We start from the raw sequence: 25,219 nt of genomic DNA on the forward strand, positions 1-25,219 counted from the left end.
AGTTTTCTGCTGCTGCCATAGCAAATTACCACAAATGTAGTGGCTTAAAGCAAAATACTAGATTTTGTAGTTAACAGTTCTGTAGGTCAGAAGTCTGGCATGATTCAACTGGGTTCTCTGTTCAGGATCTCCCAAAGCCAAAATCAAAGCATTAGCTATGCTGCCCTATCTGGGTGCTCTAGGAGACAGTCCATTTATAAGCTAACTTAGGTTGTTGGGTGAATCCACTTCCTTGTGATTACAGGAGTGAGTTCCCCACTTCCTGACAGGGAGGGACTACTGCAGTTTTTTCACACATAACCCCTTCCAGCTTCAAGTCAGCAATGGGGTATCAAATTCCCTTCTGTCCCACTTCAGATCTCTTCCGCTTCTGCTGCTTTTAAGAGACCAGATGATTAGATGAGGCTCAACCAGATAATCTCCCTATCTTAAGGTCAACTCTGCAATATAATGTAATAATCATGGGAGTGATGTCTTATCATCTCATCATATTACAGCTTAGGGGAAGTGGATTAGAAATTCTGCCTGTCACATTGGGACTCAGCTCCATAACTTTTAGCCTCTATCTATCTGTGTCACACTGCACGTTCTCAGGAGAGAAACTCAGGTTGGCCAACTTGGGTCAAGCGTCTACCCCCATCAATCAGCTGTGAACAGGGGATGGGCTCATACAGAAGAGGGGCCAGCCCCTGGATATCAGCAGCTGCACCGAGCGAGGGGGAGATTGTTGGGAGATGGACAAAGATCACAAGAGGAATCTTTCTGGAAGCGGGAAATGAGGGCAGTGACGGGAGAGGAGAACCCCGTGCAGCACAGCTGGAAGACAAGTCAGCTGAATTGAGGTAAAGAGCCTAAGAAGAGCATGAGCATGGTTTATGTGTTCATATTTTGTCCTTGTATTTTCTGCCTGGGTTAAAAATCTGTGGTGTCGACGCCATCAAAAACATAGAACTATAACTTGTTTTAATGAGTGCCTAACTGCTCTGAGAGTTGTCTGTCTGTTTTTCCTCTGGTGAGTTGGAGATTTGTATGCTCCCTTATCTGTCCCTCTGAGGGATAGGGTTTATAGCAGCACCCCCACCAGCAGGGTCAGTAGACAGCAGTCCAGAGCTAAGCAGAAACTCTTTGGGTTTCTTTAGAGTATTTTCACATCCTTTCTGCCACTCCCAAGAAAACCAGGATTTGGGAGGCATTGTCCTTGTGATTTTACAGACTTCAAAAGTGAAGTCGTCCTCCAAAAGTAATGGTTCTCTTTGAGGTGATCAACAAGGCTCTTGGAGAACAGCCCTCAGGAGTATTTTCTTACGGTAATGGTGATAAATGAATGGCCCACTTTTGTATAGAAGCATTCATACTTTTTAAAGTAAGAAGGCACCACTGAATTATATGCCTTGTTAGACTTATTTGGTGGGGGGGTGGGGAATGTACAGTTGGCAGCATTTGCTAAGAGCCCATTTTGTGCAGACTTCACTGGGAGAATTGGAGAGAGAGGAAGAGAACCAAAGAGACACTGGGAGATAGTGGAGGAGACAGGACCAAAGCATATCATGCCTGAAACCGTTTTACTTAAAATGAAACAGAGCCACTCCAGAAGAAGTGATTCAAGCCCTCTGAAATTACAAAGTCAAAATGAAATTATATTTTATTCACTTTAAAATTTTATGTGTCATACTACACGTAGTGGTGAGGATGAGCGCAAATGGAATCACAGTTCCAAGACCTGTGGGAATGACTTCCTCTGCTTCGTTTGCCCCTGCCCTCACCACTAATCAGTTCCTGACAGAAGCCATTTCTTTCACCTAAAAGGTATTCCCTCATTTTTTAAACTGTGTTCTTTCCTGCTTTTCAAATTCTTCTGAAATGATTTATTCCTTCCACCCATCCCTCTGCCTACCTATTCATTATCCTCACCTCCCCAGTTACTATTTGAGTACCAACCTCTGGTCACCCATCAAGAGAAACCATGTACCATCTTATGTTAGGTAAGATAGACATAGAACAACTCCACCAGCCCGCGGGTTGGTCAATTCTGTAAGATGACCAGCAGGGTATTGAAAATGCCTTCATCAAAACTGGGCTAGCATTCCCTTTTGTTTTGTTTTGTTTTCTGTTTTTTGCCTACATGAGAGACCAATCATCATCATCATCATCATCATCATCATCATCGTACATATTATTAGTTCTTAGTGATTTTACATGGTGGTCAAGGAATTCAGCCTAAATAACATTTAGGGAAATTTATTGAAGTTTGTGGTCTTCCATATGATCAAATTTGTTAAGTATTTCATAGACATTGGGAAAGTATGGGCGTACCATTATCTATACAAAGTTTTCCATATGGCTAGTTAACAAACTTATTTTATTCAAATCATCTAAATTCATTTTTAAAACTTTAACTGGATTTTTCAAAGACCTTTTGAAAAATGTTTAATTGTGGTAAAATACACATAAAATTTCCCATCTTAATCATTTTTAAGTGTACAGTTCAGTGGTATTAAGTACATTATCACATTGTTGTACTCTCATCACCACCATCCATCCACAGAACACTTCAACTTGAAAAACTGAACTTTGCACCCCTTAAATAATAATTCCCCTTCTCCCCTCCTCTAAGCTCCTGTCAATCACCATTCTGCTTTCTGTCTCTGTGAGTTTGACTACTCTGTGTATCTCATATAATTGAAATAATACAGATTTATCCTTTTGTGACTGGCTTATTTCATTTAGCATAATGTCCTCAAGGCTCATTCTTATATAGCATGTATCAGAATTTCCTTCCTTTTTAAGTATAAATAACATTCCATTGCATGTATATACCACATTTTGTTTATCCATTCATCCATCAATGAACACTTGGATATGGGAATAATGCTGCTCTGAACATTGGTGTACAAATTCTGTTTGAGTCCCTGTTTTCAATTCTTTGGGGTAGAAATGGAATTCCTGGGTCACATGGTAACTCTATGTTTAATTTTTTAGGAACTACCATACTGTTTTCCACAGCAGATATACCATTTTACATTTCCAAAAACAGGGCACAAGGGTTCCAATGTCTCCACATTCACACCACCACTTATTTTGTTTTCTGATGTAGCCATCCTAATGGATTCGAGGTGGTTATCTTATTGTAGTAATCTGTGAAAGGAAAGACCTTTTTAGAGGTATATTAAATCTTCCCATTACAATTGTGGTTTCATTCTTGTATCTAGTAAACAATTGTGCTTTATACATTTGACACTATGATTTTTGTGTGTGGAAAAGTTAATAACTATCACATATTCATGGTTTTTTGTAGCTTTTTGCCTGGCAAATCACCCTTATTGCTTGGCAAATTGCTTGTTAAATCAATCAAGAGGGAGCTTCACCTTGCCGATCAATCCCTGGGGCTTGTGGCTCCTCCTGTTGTCTTTCTCCACCTCAAAAGGAAATTAAAATTAGCACTCCACTCTCAAAGGGCTGTTACACACCACGTGAACCCTGTGACCAAAAAATAAGCTAACCACCGTTGAACCGTTAGTGCCTTTAACTCTCACCTGTCTGCTTTTGGATGCTGCAAGGTAGAAAAGCTGAAGTAACCTGCACCCTTTCACTACTCCCCACCTTCACTTGTTGTCATTCAGCCAGTCAATAAATACGTGAGCATAGCCAGACCTTGTGCTAGGTAGAAATGCAGCTGTGAACAAGATACACACAGTTCCCTCTTTCATAGATGTTACAGTAGAGAAAGGAGATGTTAAATATATAATTGCAAGTAAGGTAAGTCCTACAAAACATATGGTAAGTAGCGTAAAAGAGAAAGGCCTAGCCAGGGACATTCATCCCTGAGGAGGTGAAATTTCGATAGATATATAAAGGATCAGTCATTCAAGTCAGCCATTGAAGAGCTTCATGGTTAGGAGCACAGACCGTGGATCTGGACTGTCAGTCAGCATTCAAACCCTGCTCTGACACGAGTTAGCTGGAGGATTTTAGGTGAGTTGTTTAACTTCTCTGTAAATAATTGACATAGTTAATACCCATATCTGTTTCTGGCACATAGTAAGTACTCAGTAGGTGTTTATGATTCATTATTCACAAGTATGAGTGCTTAACGTGTGTCAGGCCCTGTGCTAGATGCTGAGCATATGATGATAAAAATAGTCACAGTGATTGCCTTCATGGTATTAGAGTCATTGGAATATACCTGGATGGGAAATAGACCTCCAAAAAGGTTACATTTGACAGTTTTTGGTTTTTTTAAATCTAAAGTCTCTAAAATGCGTCTACCCTTTAGCTCAACAATTACAACTCTGAGGATTTATCCTAAAGGAATAACCATGAATGTGTGCAAGGTTTTAGCTATTTCGTATACCAAAAATTTGAGAGCACCTAAGCGTCCCACAGGAAATTACTTAATTTAAATTACGATACAGCATATGGGATAGGATGTCATGCAATCATCAAGATATAGAGAAATTCTATTTGCTGACATGAGATGAAATTTAGCGTCATGTATGTGAATACCTTTTGCTAATCAGATACACTAATCCATAGGAAGCAAGAACAGAAGGATTTAAACCAAGATGGTAATGGTAATTGTCTCTAGGTGAGTACCCCAACTAGGAATCAATAGGAACCAACTCTGGTAAACTTGGTGGGAGGGGAAGAATTTACCAGAAAGAGCTGGAGTAACTCACAGAAAGAAAGGAAAAAGCTAACAACCAGGCTTTGGGTAGGACAGGGACAAGCTGTATCTGGCATGCAGGCAACAGAAGCAAGAGATGACAGCCTCTGCTACACTACGCAATTAGGAAACATCAACTCAGCCTCTCTCTCTCTCTCTCTCTCTCTCTCTCTCTCTCTCTCTCTCTCTCTGTGTGTGTGTGTGTGTGTGTGTGTGTGTGTTGTTTTCACCCCACTCAGATCCAGATCTCTAGAAGAGGCCGTCTGATTGGCCCACACTTGGTCATGGACCCCATGCCTGGCAGTTACAGCAGGACTGAGAGCCATGGGAGAGCCCCAGGGTCTAGGGCAAGAAGCAGGGGGAAAGGTGAAATCAACAGATACTCACGGTAATGGGATTTCAGGTATAGTACCTCCCTTTTTATTTTCTTTATCTGTAGTTTTAAAATTATTCTGTCATAGATATTGCTTTTGTAACAAAGAAAAACAAATTTTAATGTAATTTCAGAAACCTCAGAATGCAAACAACTTGCCAAGTTCCCTCAATGGGCTCTTTCACAACCTGTTTTCTTTTATGTTCCCTTACACATCTTCTATGACAAATCCCTTCCCCATAGCACCACACTCACCCATGTACCTACTTATCCACATGAATTATTTTTATGTGCTTATTTATTGATATAACAATGATACAGTGAGCACATAACACTACAAATAGGCACATAAAACTCCATTTCAACAATATAATAACAAAGAGATCCTGGAACTCATTACCTAATGCTAGAGTAGAATTTTGCAAATAATCACTAAAGACAATAGTAAGCATTTACTAAGTGCTTCCTCTACGCCAGATGCTAGACTGAATCCTTCACTTACATTATGTGACTTTAATGCAGTGGTTCTCAACCTTACTAATGCTGTGACCTCTTAATACAGTTCCTCATGTTGTGGTGACCCCCAACCATAAAATTATTTTTGTTGCTACTCTATAACTGTAATTTTGCTACTATTATGAATCATAATGTAAATATCTTTTTGTTTTCTGATGGTCTTAGGTGACCCCTGTGAAAGGGTCGTTCAACACCCAAAGGGGTCGTGACCCACAGGTTGAGAACCGCTGCTTTAATGTAATATGCACTGTTTGATGAAGAAACAGTTCCCTTCTCCAACGTAGCATTCTTGCTAGATTCTATCTTTTCTGAAAAATATATTCTTTCTCTTCCAAGAACCTCAAGGCTTTCCATTCTCAACAAGTACTCCATTTAAATTCTTTCACCATTCGTAAGTGGAAAACACGAGGTTGGATATTACTTATCTTTCTGTAGAGTTGAGGAAGCTACAGAAATGTAATTGCCTCAAAATTGCGCAGCTATCAGTGGTATCTGAACATCTCTCCATTTTTTGAGCTGAAGGCATTGAGAGAACAATTATTTCATTTTCAAGACATATTTTGTGGCCCTACTTTGTATTAGGCTTTGGTGCAGAGAATTAAAGACTGACTTACTCATGTACATCCACACTGGGTGCCAAGGCGCATGTGCCGGTTACCAGAAACAAGATGGAAACAGTTCCAGTCCCCACGATGCAGAGATCTTGCCTGTAATCAGGGCGATTACAGTCAAGGGTACCCAGGGAAGCATTTGCAAATGTGGCTTAAGAAATAGAAGTGAAAGTTATGTTTAAGGAATTGGAAGTGTGCAAGAACATGCCGAAGTGAGAACAAAAATATGGTAAATACACGTAGTCCAAACAAACTCTTGGGAGAGGGTGGAAGGTGCATATTGAGTATGGGAAAATGAGGAATTAGACTTCACAGACAGAGATAATAACCTGAGAATATTACAGGCCACCCTGAGAGAAGCAGTGCCTTCAGTGGAGGGACAGTCACTCCAAGGCAAACTTACAGGGAGAGAGAAAGAAATAAAAACCTAACCTCATCCCTCTACCTCCACTGATCCCCTACCAGATCTCCCACTGGCTATGCCAAAGAGGGAGAGTGTCTGTTGATACAATTTAGATGGGTCAGTTTCCTGGGCTGAGAGCAGGGTTAAGGGGGGTGGACAATAAATCTAAAGAGTGATCAGAAGATACCCAACACCTCTAGTTACGCTGCCCATTTCTGTCCCTTAACCAAGTCCTTTGGCCTATTTTGACATCAGTTTCTTTACCCTCCACAGAAGACCTCATCCAGGTCAACTCTAAGGCATCTCCCAGGGTCAGCACTATAGATAGAAAGAAGAGTCATGGGTCTGAACTATGCTTGTATTAAGAATTAGGGGAGATCTCCTTCCACCATCTACAAAGAGGCATTTTTTCCCACCACCTGAGGCATATTTGGTGTTAAACTTGCTGGATAGGAACACTCTTGACTGGTGCATGGAAGAGACTATGATAAACGACCACAATACCTGTGGACTAAAGCTCTGGGAATCCTAACCTTGGTGTGCATCTCAGGGGAGTCAGTCCCTCTCTTGCTGTAGCAGCCAGTAATCACAGTTAGACACCAAAGATCATATCTCCCCTTTAACCACAAATGTTATTTTAATACAAAATATAGTAATACCTTGGTTTGCAAGCATAATTCATTCCGGAAGTAAACTACTCATACTGCCAGACATCGCTGGTTTACCCCATTAAAATGTACTTACTTGGTTTGCAAGCATAATTCGTTCCAGAAACAAACTACTCTTATTGCAAGGCATTGCTCATTTACCATGTTAAAATGTATTAGAAATGTTTGCTCATCTTGCGGAACACTCGCAAACCATGTTACTTGCAAGCCAAGGTTTTACTGTAATTGAGGATCAAGGAGATGAAAGAGGAAGGGGAGATTATCATGATCACTATTGAAAGTGACCTCCACCAGTTTCTCTAAAGATGCTATGTAGTAATTACTACAGGGAAGACGTGTAAGACACCAGCTGGCTGGACCACCAGCCGACAGGGCTGAATAAAGGGATTGATGTTTACATGGTCTGCTACTGTCCAGTACAAAGCACGGTTGGCATGCACATTAATTGAAGAGGACTAGAACTTACCACTGTAAAGAGTGAGCAGGGTTGTTTTCCCCATCCAAACCTATAGGACATCTTTGTTTATTTTATCCACAACTTCCAAGATGCTTGCAGAGTTTCATGCTTTGACTTCTTGGCCTGAACAGATGGAAAAGGTGACATGGTAAGGAGGTTAAGCAGTGGGCACTGGAGTCAGGGTACCTGGTTATGTCCCTCATGTCGAGTGACCTTAACAAGTTACTTAACTTTTCTGCAGCTTAGTTCCTCCTCAATAAAATGAGGAAGTGCCGTCTCGTAGGATTTTGATGAGGATTAAAGTATTCAATAAAGAGCTAGTAAAGTTCATAAAGGTAAAACTGTACCTAATATATGAGAAGTGCTATTTGTGTCTAATAAAATAAATATTTCAATGGGAGGGCAAAGAACAGAATCCAGAAACCCTCTAACTTAAACCTCTGGGGATGGCACAGATGCCTAAATAAAATGGAAAAAACAAAGGTAATTTCTACTGGGCTTAAGCAAGTTCCCAAGTAAATTTGAAAGGGGATTTGCTATTGTTTTTTTAAATTTTTACAGATGTTAAGAAGTATTTTGCGTATGGTTTTCATCTATTACAATTGTTATACATTTATATTTATAGGTAAATATATATGCACATATATGGGCCAAAGTTCTCCAAGTGCATAACCTACTCCCTGGGGAGTGTCATTCACTTGTCATGGAAGGAATAATAAATCTGAAAGCACCTTAGGGTTTTGGTTCTAGGCCTTTTTCAGAAGACCTCAAATGAACCTAACTCTGGGATATGTTTCACCATTTACATATGAGGTAATATCTGAGTTTTATGGTGATCAGATGAGTTAACACAAGCAGAGCACTTAGAATAGTGCTTGGGATATGGTGAACACTCACAATGTGTTAGCTATCTTTCATTAGTAATTCCAATGTCCCTTCAAGGGTTAAATGGTGAGAGGGCACCTATTCCTTGCTCACAAAGGAAAGGACTGACTGGAGAAATTAGCTCGATGGGAAGCTCTTCCAGGGCTGAGAAAACAAAGACTGCTATAACCGTGGGAAATGTCCATACAAGAATTGCTGGTGAGGAGCTTGTTGGCATATCCCTGGATCCCAACACTGTACCTGTGCCCCTTACGTGGGCGCTGCAGCTCAGGGCTAGGTTGGGTATCCCTGCCTCTGCTGAGTGGAAGTTTCCTGAAGGTCTCCAGAAAGGCCAACATAATGGCTCTATGAGTGTTTAGCCCCACCCAAATCACATAACATGCTCAGGTTTGCAATTCCAAAAAGAACTAATCAAACAGAAATAGTCTCTGCCCTAGAAGCATTCACATTATAAAAAGCTTGAGGTATCAGAATCATTTACTTTACAATTTCTCATTTGTTGAGCCCTTTATCTAAACGAGTATGGTCATGTCTTTCTTTCTAAGAGAAACTTGGTTGCTGCAATAACTGCTGGCAGATGTCCTTAAAAAAACAAACAAACAAAAAAACAAACAAACAACAAAAAAAAACTTCCTGATTATCGCTCTTGGTCATCCAAAATTTCTACATTGCATTTTTTTGTTTTCTGTGGTGTTTTGCCCTCCATTACTTCATTTAAATAAATGCATTCATCGTTAGCTTAAACTATTTGGTGTGTTGCTCTTTTTAAAAAGTGTCTTGAGGTTAATCTTCTTTTTCTCTCTATCTCTCTCTCTTTTTTTTTTTCTTCTGTTAAACCAGTCAACCTCTTCTCAATTTTTGTGGCCTGGAAGTCTTTGGGAAATAGATAATAATTTCATTGTCAGTCAGGCTTAACCAAAAATATACTCATCCCCCTTCCCCCAATACAGGACACTAAGAGAAAAATTACCTGTTTCAAACTTAGCACAGATTAAAATGAGGGACTACCCTCTGAGAATTCATACTGCAATCTGATTCTCAACTAGATTTTTTAACCCCAATTCACAGTACCAAGGTAGTCTGATGATCCTTAAACTGAAACTGAAGCAAGAGACTATTAAAATAACCAAGAAAATTAAAATAAATAAATAAATAGATAGAATTTCTCAAAATAAAAGCATAATAACTGAAATTATAAATTCAATGGATAGGGTTAACAGCAGAAAAGACAAAGTTAAAGAGAGAATTAGAGAACTGGAAGCAAATAAATTATCTAGGATGAAGCTCAGAGATACAAAGAGATGGAAAACACAGAAAAAGAAGGTTGAGTACAGAAAATACAGTAAGGATGTCTAACACATATCTAATCAAAAGGAAAATGAGAGAGACAGAGACAGAGACAGAGAGAAATTGATTGAGAATGGTGGGACAGAGGCAATATTTGAAGAGAAAATGGCTGAGATTTTCAGAACTAATAAAATATACTACTTATTCAAGAGCCCCAATAAAACCTAGGCAGTATTGGGCCGGCCGAGTGGCGCGATGGTTAAGAGCTGGCTTGGGACGCCAGAGGGCCCCGGTTCGGATCCCACATATGAGGGCCAGTGACACTGCCCTCCACAGCTAAGATGCTGAACAACAGCTCAACCTGGAGCTGGGCTGCCCTGAGTCGCCGGCGATGGCGTGGGCTGCAGCCCCTGTGGCAGTGGGTTGCCATGGGCTACCGTATGTAGCCAGCAGCCAGCGTGAGCGGCCAGCAGCTGGTGACTAATGTGCCTCGCCCGGGAAGAGCGCAATGATAGTGCCAACTTGGGCCAGTAAAGCAACGTCCTCCACAACTAGACTGAAGAAAAAAAGGATAGCAACTTGTCTGTTCCCCTTCCCCCAATTCCCCAGCACTGTTCCCATCCCCCCAGTTCCCCAATAAAAAAATCTTAAAAAAAAAAAAACCTAGGCAGTATAAATGTTGGGTTGTCAGAAAAGTCATGGCGCATTTTTGCAACGAAAAACAGAAAAAAAAGTCATGACTTTTATGACAACCCAGTATATGTTGAAGTTTCTCAGGTAAGTGCTAAAATAATAGAAATACAGTGTTTAGCTTCTAAATTCATAGAGGAAAAAAATGGATGAGAAAAAAATCAATCTAAAAGAAGGCAAGAAAGAAGAGAAAAAGAAACATTGAAAAAATGAAACACTATAAAGTATATAATAAGATTAATAAGTCCAAGCATATCAATATTATAATATTGATAATAGTAATATTATCTAAATGTTATAATATTAAACTAAATGTTCCAATAAAGACAAAGGTATCCGACCTAATTTTTAAAAATCTACTTATATACTTCTAAGAAGAGATGCCTCTAAAATATAAGAATACAAAAATGTCAAAAGTAAAGGAATGAAAAATGTATGCCAGGCAAATTATAACCAAAAGAAAGCTGTGCTATTCACATTATCAAAATATTCTTTAAGACAAAAGCATAACTAGATATAAAGAAAAGCACTGTATCGTAAAAAGTTTAAATTTACCTGGAAAATATAATTCTAAATGTATATCTAATAATAGTATCTTAAAGTATACAAAGAAAAATTGACAAAATCACATGAAAAAATAGACACAATTACAGTCATGGTAGGAGATTTTAACACAATTCTCTCAGTAATCAATAGATCAAGCAAACAAATAAATTAGTAAACATATAGAATATTTGAATAAGCAATTGGGAAACCCACACATAGAAGAACACTGAACCCAATAGATGACTTTTTAAGTGCACAGAAGGGGTAGTTACAAAATTGAACACATAATAGGCCATTAAAGAAGTCTCAAGAAATTTCAAAGGACTGAAACCATCCAGATAATATTCTCAGATGACAATTCCCTTTCTCTTGAGTATGGAGTGGACTTAATGACTCATTTTTAACAAACAGAAAAAAAAAAAAGCAAAAGTGATGGTGTGAGACTTTGAAGACAAGTTCCCATAAGGCACTGCGACTTCCTGTGTTCTCTCTCTGCGTCATTCTCGCTGGAGGAAGCCAGCTACCAAGTTTTGAGGACACCTGAGAAGCCCTATGGAGAGGCCCACATGGTAAGGAATGGAGGCCTCTAGCCAACAGCCAAGTGGATAAACCTTCTTGAGAACAGATCCTTCCGATGACTGCAACCTCATGAGAGACCCTGAGCCAGAACCACCCAGCTAAGATGCTCCTCGATTCCTGACCCATGGAAACTGTGTGAGATAATGTTTGTTGTTGTAAGTTGCTAAATTTACAGAAACTTGTTGCTAAACTTGTTGATAACTAATACAATAGGGTTAAGGCAGATACAGACACAAATTATAGAATAAAAACATAGATAATAAGGTGCTAAACTGTGTACTATAGGAAACAAGACTGTGCACAATGAGGTGATAATTCTAAAGTACAAAAAACAAGCAGGAGAAAGAAAACATCAATTTTCCAAAAAGAAAGTAGAGTTGGAACTTAGTGCTTTATTCATCTGCACAACAAAAAAAAATAATTTGAGTACCAAATATATGCTGTATACTGAGCTAGGAAATTGAGCTACAAAGACAAATGTCTTGGCAATTGATTCTTGTCCTCAAAAAATTTACAGTTTAACAGGAGAGAGAGACAAGCAAATGAAGAATTACAACATGTGTAATAAGTGCTCTCTGATAGTGCCCTACAATTTTTGGAGATTAGGGAAACCTTCCTAGACAAAGAAATATCTGAACTTCAGGGATGCATTAGCCAAGCAGAGGAAGAGGTGAGGGACAATGATCTAAGCTAAGGAAATAGCATGTGAAAAAGCCGGAAGACAAGAAAACACAGCACATTCAAGTGTTCAAAATAAAGCTCAGGAAGTCTGGAGGTTTGGATTGAGAGAGTCCACGGTGGGGAGAGATAAGGTTGGAGAGGAAAGAGAGGCTGGATCCTGCAGACCTTGGGACCTCTTTAAAGAATCTGTGCTACATCAAGAGCAAGGGGGAGCCACCAAAGGGTTTTAAACTCCAAAGTTTTGGCAGAATAAGAGATGAGAGCAGCACCGTTTGAATGTACAGTGCTACCCAGTTGGCCAGGCCTTCAAAGATAGTTAGTACTGCATCTGACAATTAGTCCCCAGGTAGGTATTATTAACACCTTTGTAAGGGACGAGGCAACCCAGGTTCCTAGTGTTTGTTTTTGTGCCTCACACCAAGTCCCACACTGTTTGTAAGGGGTAAAGCTCCGAAGCTGCAAAGCTACGGCTTAAAACCAAAGAAAAGAAGGAACAGGGGAGTAAAGAAAAGGGTGACAGGTAGGGAACCAGTATGGCAGGACAACACAAAAGACAGTATTATGTTTTAAAAGCCAACTTCAACTATCTGTTATTGTAATAAACTTTCTTTAAAAAGTGTGTTGCCTTTCTATAGGTGTGTAAACATACAGGAATGTGTGTTAGACCCACTGTAATTATAGAGAACTAGAAATAACTCTGACAGGTTCCTGCTGCTTTCTTTTTATTTTTTTTTAAAGACTTTTTTTTCATTGGGGAACTGGGGGGATGGAAACAGTGCTGGGGAATTGGGGGAAGGGGAACAGTGTTGGGGAATTGGGGAAGGGGAACAGAGAAGTTGCTGTCATTTTGTTCTTCAGTCTAGTTGTGGAGGACGTTGCTTCACTGGCCCAAGTTGGCACCATCATTGCGCTCTTCCCGGGCGAGGCAGATCAGTCGCCGGCTTCTGGACAGCCGCTCACTGTGGCTGCTGGCCACTCACGCTGGCTGCTGGCTACACACGGTAGCCCATGGCAACCCACTGCAGCAGGGGCTGCAGCCTACGCAGTCTCCAGTGACTCACAGCAGCCCAGCTCCAGGTTGAGCTGTTGTTCAGCATCTTAGCTGTAGAGGGCAGTGTCACTGGCCCTCATATGTGGGATCCGAACCGGGGCCCTCTGGCATCCCAAGCCAGTTCTTAACCATCGTGCCACTTGGCCGGCCCCCTGCTGCTTTCTTTACAATAGCATGTGCCCTGTGACATTTATCAGTGTCCTTGACCTAAAAAATATAAATGCACACGTGATAACTACCACTCAGATGCCATGTTGTGCCTTTTATGTGTGTGATTCCACTGCAGGTGAAACCAGCAAAGCTCCCCAGTGAGAAGGAACACCTGCCCAGAGGGTCCTGCCTGCCTCCAGACAGCTGCTTCACAAGGAGCGTTCTTAGTGTGAAGAGCAAACAAAAGCAGAAACATGCCTGCTGAGCAAAAGGACATTCTCAAAACCCTTAACTAAAGAAAACAAAAACAAAAAACAATCCTTAGCTGCATTCCTGAGAGTGCTATTGATAATTTTCTCCAGGCCCTTCATTTATATAATGTACCTAAGTATAAATTCTCAATTACTTTGAAGAATTTTCACTGAGAAGGCTTATAACACAGCAATGCAAAATTCATTTGTATCAATAACTATTATAATGAGTAGATGGTCCTATCATCAGATCAAATGTCTGGATGTACATTTGAGGGTTTGTTGGGGGCAGGGGGGGTTGTTTGTTTAAAAAAAATACTGCATATTATTTTTCTTACATATTTTAGTGGTAGAAGAGGAAGAAAATAAGTATCTACCATGGGAAATAGGAAAAGGCTGAAAAGATGAAAGAGAATAGGATAAGGGCAGATACATTGTTTTAAATTTGATGGCTCTATTTGTTAATATGTAAGCTAAAGAAGAGTGCAAACACAAAACAAACGCATTTATAATAGAGGGATCTCTTTGATAATACCTGAACCCTATAATCAATCCCAGTCTCAAAATCACAAAAAAGTGGCCAATCAGACCTCATGTGCTTCAAAATGTGCAATAAAAACTGCCTAGAACCACCAAAAAGTTAAAAAATTAAACATGGATCTGATCAAGCCTCTAGACCTACTTACCCATTTACAGGAAATACAGAGGACAGAGGTACAAATTAAATGACACCACAGGGAAGCATTTAGCTAAATCCAGAATACTGGACATTCCGCAAGACAAACAACATGTTTTCTCCCACAAATCAATAGCATGAGAAGAAAAAAAGAGGAACAATTGAGATAATAGATACCTAGAAGAGTCTTATCAATCAAATACAGTGTGTGGAATTTGTATCCTGAGTCCAATGAACCAACTATAAAAAGACATCTTTGAGGCAATCAGCAAATTTGAATATGGTAAGGGCGAAAAATACTATTAAGGAGTGCTGATGAATTTTGTTAGGTGGGATAATGGCACAGTGGTCTTGTTTTTTAAAAACACCCCTCTGGTTTAGAAATTCACACTGAAATCTGTACTGGTGAAATAACAAGATATCTGGCTGGACTTTCCTTTTAAAACACTGCAGATCTTTTCTGTTTAAAGAAGGCTAGAAGAAACAAGATAGTCAAATAAATGTTGGCCGATGTATGGGCTATGAGGGTTCATTATACTATTCTCTCTACTTTTGTGTGTGTTTAAAATTTTTCCACCGTTAAAATTAAGGAGGAAAATGAACTCACTTAAGGGTCGATTTCTGTGGCAGGACACTGCCATGTGGTACTTTAATGCCATTTAGGTCACTTAGAAACTAAGTGACTTTGGAAATAAAGACTCTTGGAGCCCAACAAAACCTCAGGAGTTATTTTTTTCCCTTGAATTGCAGATGAGAACGTTGATGCCAAAAGGCTGAGTGACCCAAGATACACAGCCAGCCTGTGGACTACTAGGAATAAAATCCAGGTTCTCCATCCAGCCTTCTTCTCCAGCATGTGGCAGACCAATTACTTCATTCTCCTGGAACTCAGTGTCTTTATCCCTAAAATGGGAACATGATATTACCTACTTTTCCTAATTCATTCGGAATTACCCCGGGGAGGTGAGAGGGCTTCGCAAAACTCTGTACAACTGTAAGACATTACTATGTTTAAATAATAAATATTGTTAAGCTTACCCAGTATAGAATGGCAAAACTCAGGGTTCACAGAAGAAGGGAGTGGGACGGGAAAGAGGAGAGTAATAAATAACAACAGAATGGTTTTAATGCTGCCAAGACAAATTCAGTGTAACCTCTCCCTGAATGAAGCAAGATGATTGGAAATGGAGCAACAATAGCTTCAAATTAAACCTGAGAAAAAAGACAGCTCATCTTGCATCTTTACCTGAGAGGAGCGTTCAGAGGGAGCCTCCCACGTGACAGGAGTTGCCATCAGGGATACTCCCTTGTTCCTCTCTGGCAAATCCTTTGCCCGAAAGCCAGATGGCTCCCTGCTGGGGGCCCAGCCACAATAGTGTGCCTGCCAACCAAGAGGTGTGACTTCCCTAATTGGCAAAGTCTGTTCAAGTGTCTGGCCACCAACTGACAGATGCCAGTGTTGACAGTGGGGAGGAGGAACCTGAGGGGATTTAACAGGGATGAGAAGCATGTGATGTCTGAGAGGCAGAATTCTCCCATTACACTGACTCATCTTTTGCTCTCCCCTGGCTTTGGAGTCGAGGGACGTCAGCAACATAATTGGCTGTTTGGGTAAAAGACATTATAGTAAGAGAAGTCAGATGCCCACTCAGGGACATCTGCTCTGCAGAGCGCCTACCAAAATAACTTTGGGACCAAGAGGGAAAAGAAGGGAGGAGGAGGAAAGACAAGTGGAGAATTAAGATACCTGCCTGCCTACATCTACCACTCCACGCTGGCGAGCAATGCACTGGCGGCGAGCAGGCTGAGCCATGTTTCCAGGGGCAGCAGAGAAAGCCTTTCTACCTATGAGACTTGAGCAACAATTCCAAAAGAGAAGTCCTCCATGGAGTGGCCCCGAGTGTGGGAGTCCAACGGTTTTGCTTCTTTCATTCATTTTGTCATTCAACAAACATTTGTTTAGCATTTACCCTATATGCCAGGTGCCAGGTTAGATGCTGGCAATCCCAAGATAATGTGAGCACTGGCAGATGCAAGCTGTTTTTAGGCTATTGGGAGAAACAGAAAAGAACAGGTGTTTTTTTTTTACAACATAGCTAAAGCATGGTTTCTGTGGAGGCATCTAACTCAGACATGAGATTTGAACCTAGGCTCCCCACTGGCTTGCCGGGTGACCTTGTTTCAGCATCTAATCGCCCTGAGCTTTTGTTTTCTTACCTGTAAAACAGGAATAAAGCTGCTTTTCTCTTTTACAGAGAGGCTCAAGGGAGCCTGTTCCTGAGAGGTTTGTAGATGTCCCATGTGTGCAGCAGCTTTACTAATGGGGCTGATCTTTTTTGATGTAAGAAAGGCTTTTGATTTCCAGAAAATTATGTTTCAATTTAGTCTCCATTTTTTGAAATGTGTGAGACCTCAGAAAAGAATAAATAATTACATGACAAAGATTTCCCACATAAGGAGAGATTCTTGGGAAGACACACTGTTCAATTGGTGTGTCACAATTAGGTACAACATACACAGCATGACAATGGTTGCCATTTATTCAGCATTTACTTTATGCCAGGCTCCTTGCTATGTGTTTTGCACATAGAAAAACGTCTCATGTAAGTCCCAAAACAATCTAGTAAGTTAACTTGATTATCTTTACAGATGAGGAAATTGAGACCCAGAGATGTTCAGCAACTTGCTCAGGATCATTAAGCTAACAAGTGGCAGGGGTGGTGGGGGGGCCTTAGTTCAAATCTAAACCTACTTGACTTTGAGGCCCTTGTTTTTAAGCCCCAGACTGCACCATCTCAGCTACTGGTGGAAAAGGACAAAACTGTGATTCAAGAAAGCCATCATAGCAATGCACAGACCCATGAGGCAGCAGGGCTGGAGGGGAACATCAAGGTCATTTGCTCTCCTTCTCCATCCCCAACGTATTTTATATAGGAGAAAAATGAGTCACAGAAACATGAAGTATGCCGCTGGGAAAGGTCAATTTTCAATTGTCCAGTAATCCCGTGATCTTCCCACCATACAGCATAGCCCTGGCTGCAGGTCACTAAGCAGAGCCTCAGGAAGACAGATTTACAGGCGGTGACTTCATAAGGACTAGAACAGGCAAGGGTCAGGAGCTGACCACTTCTGAGCCTCTCCTTCTTGACCCATGTCCCTCTACTAATGCCCAGCCTGCCCTCTGGCTCTTGGGAATATCATACCCTGGACCAGTGGTTCTCAAACTTCGGCAGGAAGACTACTGGGCTGCAGCCCGAATTCCTGATTCAGTTGCTTTGGGAAGGTGGGGGGCAAGAATTTGAACTTTTTTCAAATTCCTAGGTGATGCTGCTGCTGCTGGTCCAAGGACCACACTTTAAGAACCACAAGTATATAGCATTGATTATGAGAAGGGATGGAAGACTAAATAATGTGATATTTAGTCAAAAATCACTAGTTGCTCCCTAATAGTTATTCTCCCCTTCTGCAGTAATAGAACCTTGATTATTTAACTGAGCACATAGCCAACCCAACAAAAAAGACAATATTTTCTAGCTTCCTTGCAGCTAGGTGGTCCCTTGTAGACCATGCGATCTAGTTACAGCTGATGGGATATGAGCAGTAGTGATGCACGCAACTTCCAGGCTGTGCTTTCAAAAGGATACAGCAGGCCCTTCAACTGCCTCCTCCATGCTGGCTGGAGTACAGACATGGAAGGAAGTCATCTTGGACAATTTAGAAGGAGCAAGGGCCACTGATGACTGAGTGGAACAGAGTCTTTAACCATCTTGGACTTTGATATGAAAGAAAAATAAACTCCTATCTTCATTTAAGCCACTGTTATTTTGGAGCCAAACCTATATCCTAACAGATATAGATATACCAACAAATCATAGAGAGCCAGAAAGTAAGGTAGATAGGTTGATCACTAGAGCAGCTTAACAGATAGATAATTAAAGGAGATTATTATTCACCAGTCAGAGCCCAATATGTAACAGACACTTGATCTGGAGAGCGAGATAGTTACACAGATATATCAACAATCAACTCACGTTGGTTTGGTCTTTAACTTTGCCAAAAGTCATTTAGTTGTTTCTAAAGATTTCGTTTCCACTTAACAATTATAGAAAATGTTTCCCAGTCATTTTATTGCCCTGCCCTACATTATACCTATAATCTTCCTAACTTGGATTGTTATCTGATATACAATTATGTTTCTAGAAGACTGGAATCTCAGCAGATGATTTAAAATAAAAGTTAAATGGATATAATTTATGTTTATTTTTGTCATATTGAAACCAAATAGTATAGAATTGCCAGTGTCTGTTGAACAGGGATGGTTTGAGCCAAGTAGATATAGTTTCCCTTTAAATAGCATCTTTGAAGAAAACATATGGGGATGAGACTATAATTGTCCAAGCAAGGAAGGAAAGAGAAAAGGTCAGATCTCACCATGGCCAGGTTCTATCTGTGCAGATTCACTTTCATCCATATGTTACTTTAAAAAACTGTGGCACCTGTATTGGTCTTTGAAAAAAATAAAATCAAGAGTCAGAAGAAATAGCAAAAATCAGAGCATCTCAATGTTGATGAATAACAACAAAAAATTTATATAGTTCTGTAGCATTTCAGAGTTTGCACAGCATTTCACAACATATTATCATATCCTCAGGTGAAAGAAGCCAGAAAATGTTTTTCCTTTTAAAATAAATTTCCAATAGTCATCATCCACATACATGAAGTTGCTGGTTGATAATGCTATGTAGAAGTTTTAGAGCAATGAACTTATTCTCAAGATCGGCTGCCAGGTCTCCCTCAATAATATATGGCTTATCCTGAATTGTTCCAAATTGGGGATGTCAGTTAATTGGATTTGAACTGAAAACTTTGGATAAGCTGTTTTCTGACACTTCTGTCCGTTCTTAGAACCTAGAACAGTGCCTGACATATAGATGTCAGAAAGGAAGGAAAGAAGGAAGGGAGGGAGGAAAAATGAATGAATACAACATACATAGAAGCAAACAGAAACTGAGATGAACAACTTGGAATTCTAAACATCCCACAATGCAATGTACTTTATGAGGGATTACAGAGCTGATTGAAAAGAATCCTACCTTTCCATTGTAATACAGTCTCTGGCAAAGCTGTAAGGTGATTACAGGTGACCATACATAGCTGGGATTCAGTTACATGGAGTAATTCTGAAACAAATGTGTATTAACAAAAGCCATTGACAATATTTATGGTAAGACAGAACATCCATGCTAATTATAAATCATGAGCAGTAAAAAGGAATATATATTTAAAAGAATAGACTAAGTAGTTTCAAAATAATCTTCAAATTTTAATAAGGGTGTCTCCTGTAACACCCACTGTGATTTCATCAGACTCTAACTATAACTTTCAAATTAGACTGTGACTGTGGATCTCCCATGTCTGATGTCATCAATGGAAGATAATTTCACTGTTCTGTAAATTACCTAACAAACTAAAAAGAAAATATTTTTTTACAACCTTAGAAATTATGCTGACTAGATGCTCTCCCAGAAATTAATCATTCTAGCTGAATATATAAATCTGTTTTTATTAAGGTTTGGAGAAAATAAATTAATGAAGGAAGAGACATAATGAGGAGTTAAAGGAAAGGAGGGTGGGTTGGGGTCAGTCCCCCGGGAAGATGACTGAGCCCTCCCACAATGCATTTCTTGTGACCATCAGAGATGAACAGGGAGAGCTGTGGAGGCACCTTTAAGAAGTTTATGTGACTATATTATTGTTAAGAAAGTAAGTTCCAATAAGAAAACACTGCTGAAAGTTATTTCAAGAAGGAACCAGTCCATCATGAGGATTTTTTAAATAAAGAAATTAAAGGCTGTTTGGCTAGAAGATATCACTCTTCTTACATGTTCTGCGATGGTTAAGCAACTTGCATAGCAAAGTGCTTCCTGTTCCAAGAAGACGGAAAACAAGAGGGCTAATTATAGGATGTTTTAAAAAATAATACTCAAGCAATTTTTTATTCGTCAACTTGATTGTAAGCCATAAAAAGTGATTAAAATACTTATTGTGCTGTAATTTCTTTATAATTTGGTATTTTTAGAATCATGTTTCCAAATGATAGCATCTAAGGGATTCTCAGAATTTAATGCAAAATCAAAAAGCACTTGTACAACAAAACAAATACTTACCAGTAGCTACTATTTAGCAACAAAAAATGGAGCAAGTTTTGATTCTCATCAGGTGATAGGCAGTTACTTATCTCAGAATGGGAAAGCTTTGGCGACGTAGTGCTTTTAACCAGGCTTCTAAATTAAGTTGGTGACTAGAAACCCAACATCTTCTGTCTGACCTCACAGACAAAGCTGAGGGAAAAACCGGGGATCTTCTGGATCCTGGATGGGGATCTGGTGCTGGTAGGCATTTCTAAATGTTGAATGAATGAATGAATGAATGAGGATTTTAGAGGCTTCCTATTTGGTTGGTGATGGGTATTTCTAAACTTATTTGCAAGTCTGACTTTAATGACTAAATTTTGAAGTGACCCTTTCCAAAGCTGATCCTCAAACACACCCTAACCAGATGCTCCTCCCCCAAGTGTCACAGGACCCCCTTACTCACTGCAGCCATGACCTGAAGGTTTATGCCAAAAGTGGGCTTTTTCTCCTACCACCTTCCTCACCTGGATTAGGAAGTTGTTTTAACACAAGAGTGTAAGGGAGAAATTTACAGGATTGTTCATCCAGGCTGGCGAAAGGCTGATTATTTTGCAGGTTCACCTTCCCAAGAAAACACCGTAGTTCAGGACTCTTTGGCTTTCTCCTGGTGTCTGACACCCCGGGGACATCCCAGAGAGGCCAGGTGCAACCACTGGACTCTGGGGACAGGAGTAACTGTGAACAAAAGGACAGATGGATGTGAGGTGAGGCCACCTAGCAGGTTAGTAGTAAGTTGAAGAGGATGGGTTACACCTGAGGAAATGGCCGTTTTATACACTTTCAGGTTCTCCATGGGGCTGCCGACTCCCTCCCTTCCATGATATAGGATGAATTCTGGGGCTACATTCAGTTGTCAAAAATGCACAAACATTCACTCATTGTTGGGTAATTTGTTTTTACAAATCAAAATTCAGTATTTTCTGAAATAAATGTTGAAGATCCTGTAGTGGAGACCCAAACGTAACACCGGCGATGCTTTACACCTGAAGAGAGCTGTGCCGTTTACAGAGGAATCCTACAGTTTTATAATTTCATTTAATCTTACTCCCCCACCCACACCACTTAGTAGATGAGAAGACTGAGGCCCAGAGAGGTTCAATAACTTACCTAACCCAGATCACCCAGCCATCAAGCAGCAGCATCCGTGGCTCTGAAAATTGAGGCCTTCTCCTCTATGTCATGATTAATCTCCCAGGGCTATGCATAAACATTGATCAGTTTGTTTGTTTGTTTGTTTGTTTGTTGTTTATGAGGCTGATCTTTTAAACATTTGATAGTGTGCCCACAGAAATCAAATTTGCGTGGCTTTCTCAATTTCTCAGGAAGGAAAGTGCCAGACGATCATCTTGGACCCACCAAGAGAAGCTTCCCTTTTGAGGAGTGGGAGGGTATTCCCAGGACTGACGGTAGCTTTACTGTGAAAGTCAGGGGCAGAGCAAGTGGCTCCACTGTCCTGGGAAAACACACACAGGACAGCAGCCTGAACCCTGCAGGGCACTGAAGAAAAGGGAGGCTCTAAGCCCTGACTGATCGGTCAGTCATCAGTCGAGGGAATCTGAGAGTGTCCGCAGGCAGTGTTCTGCTTGATGGGTGCTTAGGCATGGGAGGTAAGAGGAGAATAACTACAAGAGGAGGCCATGGAAAGAAGGATGCTGCCTCCTCTACATTCAAGGCCAGCTTCTGCTCAGCACCTACACCCTCCCCACAGCAGAAAATGGGTCCCAGCATTCTTGGTTTGTGCCTGAGCAGGGGCTGGGCCAGCTTCTGTGCATTCCAGGCCATCTTCCACACAGCCAGCCCTCAGTGGCAGAGAGCTCAGCCAGGCCAGGGCACCCATAGCCCTCACCAGCCCTCAGAGAGGAGGCCAGTAGAGCCAGGCATGGGGGGCCCAAATGTCCACACCATCCTCAAACTGAGTGGGAAAGTGGTGGGCATCCCAGTTCAAAAGGATATTGCCAAATATTAGATTTCAGTCATGGCTAAGCAAGTTCGGAGCATAAAACACTGACATTATACATATGGTCCCTGACTTACGATGGTTTGACTTAATGATTTTTCAGTTTTATGATGGCATGAAAGCTATACGCATTCAGTAGAAATCATGCTTCGAATTTTGAATTTTGATCATTTCCTGGGCTAGTGATATGTGGTACGATACTGTCTCGTGATGCTGGGCATTATAAAATAGGCTTTGTGTTAGATGATTTTGCCCAACTGTAGGCTAATGTAAGTGTTCTGAGAACGTTTAAGGTAGGCTAGGCTAAGCTATGATGTTAAGTAGATTAGGTGTATTAAATCCTTTTCAACTTACAATATTTTCAACTTACAATAGGTTTATCAGGATGTGACCCCATCCTAAGTTGAATCCCTGAAGAATTTACCCCTTAAAAAGCATACTTTTTTCACAGAGGGTTGTGTCACCAGCTGCTTTGGGGAAAGAGAAGTGTCACAGGCAAGGTTGTCTTTCATGAGAACAACTAATAGAACGTGCTCACAGTCACTTATGACACATCACTGAAGACCAACTCTGAAGGATTTATAATTTTTAATTATCATGCTGTTTTGTCACTAAAATTAAATTATTTTATGTGTGCCAGGATAATTTACTAAACTCTCTCTCTCCTATAGTCTCCCTTTCACCCATTTTAAGCAGGCAGTTGAGTTTTATGACTTCTTGCTTTGGGTACCGTGACATCACAGAAAGCAGAAGCAGCCTGGTACCCAAAACTCTGTTTTTCTTAAAGCCCAAGCCTATGAAAGAAGGCAGAGGCCTTGAGCTTGACCAATAAGTCCAAAAGCGTGGATTTTAGGGAGTACATGTTTTTTCATTTTAGTAATTATATACATATATATATATATAATTTAATGTGGATTAAAATATACATGTGGGAAATACCTAGCACATAAAACCTGTGATTTCCCATATATTACTGATCAGGCAAATCATGAGGACACTTGAATTACAGGACAGCAGGTGCCTATAATGGATCTGGGAGCCTGCTCTTTGGCCATGATTGCTCAGAAGCACAGTTAAAATAGGCTGTTCATCAATGACCTGGATTCCGATTTTCTGAATTCCTAGCCACATCATTGTATTTTGTCAGCAATATTTCAAGCTATCACCTTCAAAAGTTGGCAATTGATTAGTGGAAAAAGTCTGAATCAATGAACATAATTATAATTAGAGAAGATAGATCATTTATCTTTGCCCTTTCCAACAAAATACACACCTGACTTGGATTTCTTGGTGCTGGTTAAGCAGCTGCTAGTGCTTGACCCTGGGGATGGACATGTCTGAGTTCAAAGACTTGCTGTGCCACTGAAAAGCTCTGTGACTCAACAAGTTGCTTAATTGCTTTAAGCCTCAGTTTCTTCACCTGTAAAACGTGGAAAATACTAAATACCTCATGAGGTACTTGGGAAGATTAGATGTGGGTTACACTCTTACATCTATGCCTGGTACATGGAGAGCCCTTCATCTTTATTAGCTTTTAAATAGCTTTTTTAAATGTTTTCATTGATGTAGAACCTCATTTAGTCTTACATTTAGCAGCATGGAGTTACCAGTTAATTATAAATGGCCTCATTGTTTTCACTGAGGAAAATAATTAAATGTATATTTTTATAAATAGATTCATTATTACTTTTTTTTTAAAGATTTTATTGGGGAATTGAGGGAGGGGAACAGTGCTGGAGTCACGGGAAGGGGAACAGACAAGTTGCTGTCCTTTTGTTCTTCAGTCTAGTTGTGGAGGACATTGCTTCACTGGCCCAAGTTGGCACCATCATTGCGCTCTTCCCGGGCGAAGCAGATCAGTCGCCAGCCTCTGGACAGCTGCTCACTGCGGCTGCTGGCCTCTCACACTGGCTGCCAGCTACACACAGTAGCTTATGGCAATCCACTGCAGCAGGGGACTGCAGCCGACACTGACACCGGCGACTCATGGCAGCCCAGCTCCAGGTTGAGCTATTGTTCAGCATCTTAGCTGTGGAGGGCAGTGTCACTGGCCCTCATATGTGGGATCTGAACTGGGGCTCTCAGGCGTCCCAAGCCAGCTGTTAACCAACACGCCACTCGGCCGGCCCGATTCATTATTACTTTTAATTCATTGTTAACTTTTATGTTTTAATAACATTCTTTTGTTTTCCTTAACTTATTTTAATAGTAATGTTCTGTCTTTAGCAAGTAATACTGGTTTTCACTTGTGAAAGTTATTTAAATGTTCATGTAAATGAAATTCAGTTAAAAAAGAGATAAGTCCACATAGAGAAGATAATTAGGTAAATAATTGTACACGGAAAACACCACTAAGTCCGAAATCATGGAGCTGCTATGAAGACTGAATTTTGGAAACGCAAACTGAGTGCTTTCTAAGCCTGTTTTCCCTTCTGAGCGTGTTACATGTTGAGTCAGCTCAAACTCCTGGCCACCCTGTGAATGAGTGACGTCTGCAGTGGCCTGTCCTCACAGCCCTGCTCAGCTCCTGTAGACTCACGCCTATGACTTCTTTTATGGAGTCATTCCACCTCATGTTTGG

The 25,219-nt window shown here is 40.5% G+C and overlaps 1 long non-coding RNA gene across 1 annotated transcript; it reads left to right on the forward strand.

The window, feature by feature from the left end:
- Positions 1-561: 561 nt before the first annotated feature.
- LOC109384735 (uncharacterized) lies at positions 562-15,439 on the forward strand. The gene is made up of 4 exons (XR_002124479.1): positions 562-842; positions 1,682-1,806; positions 4,903-5,066; positions 15,238-15,439. It is a non-coding gene; the product is annotated as an uncharacterized LOC109384735 (long non-coding RNA).
- The last annotated feature ends 9,780 nt before the right edge of the window (positions 15,440-25,219 follow it).

The sequence above is a fragment of the Hipposideros armiger genome, unplaced genomic scaffold (assembly GCF_001890085.2).
Source record: "Hipposideros armiger isolate ML-2016 unplaced genomic scaffold, ASM189008v1 scaffold_101, whole genome shotgun sequence".
Taxonomy (NCBI): Eukaryota; Metazoa; Chordata; class Mammalia; order Chiroptera; family Hipposideridae; genus Hipposideros; species Hipposideros armiger.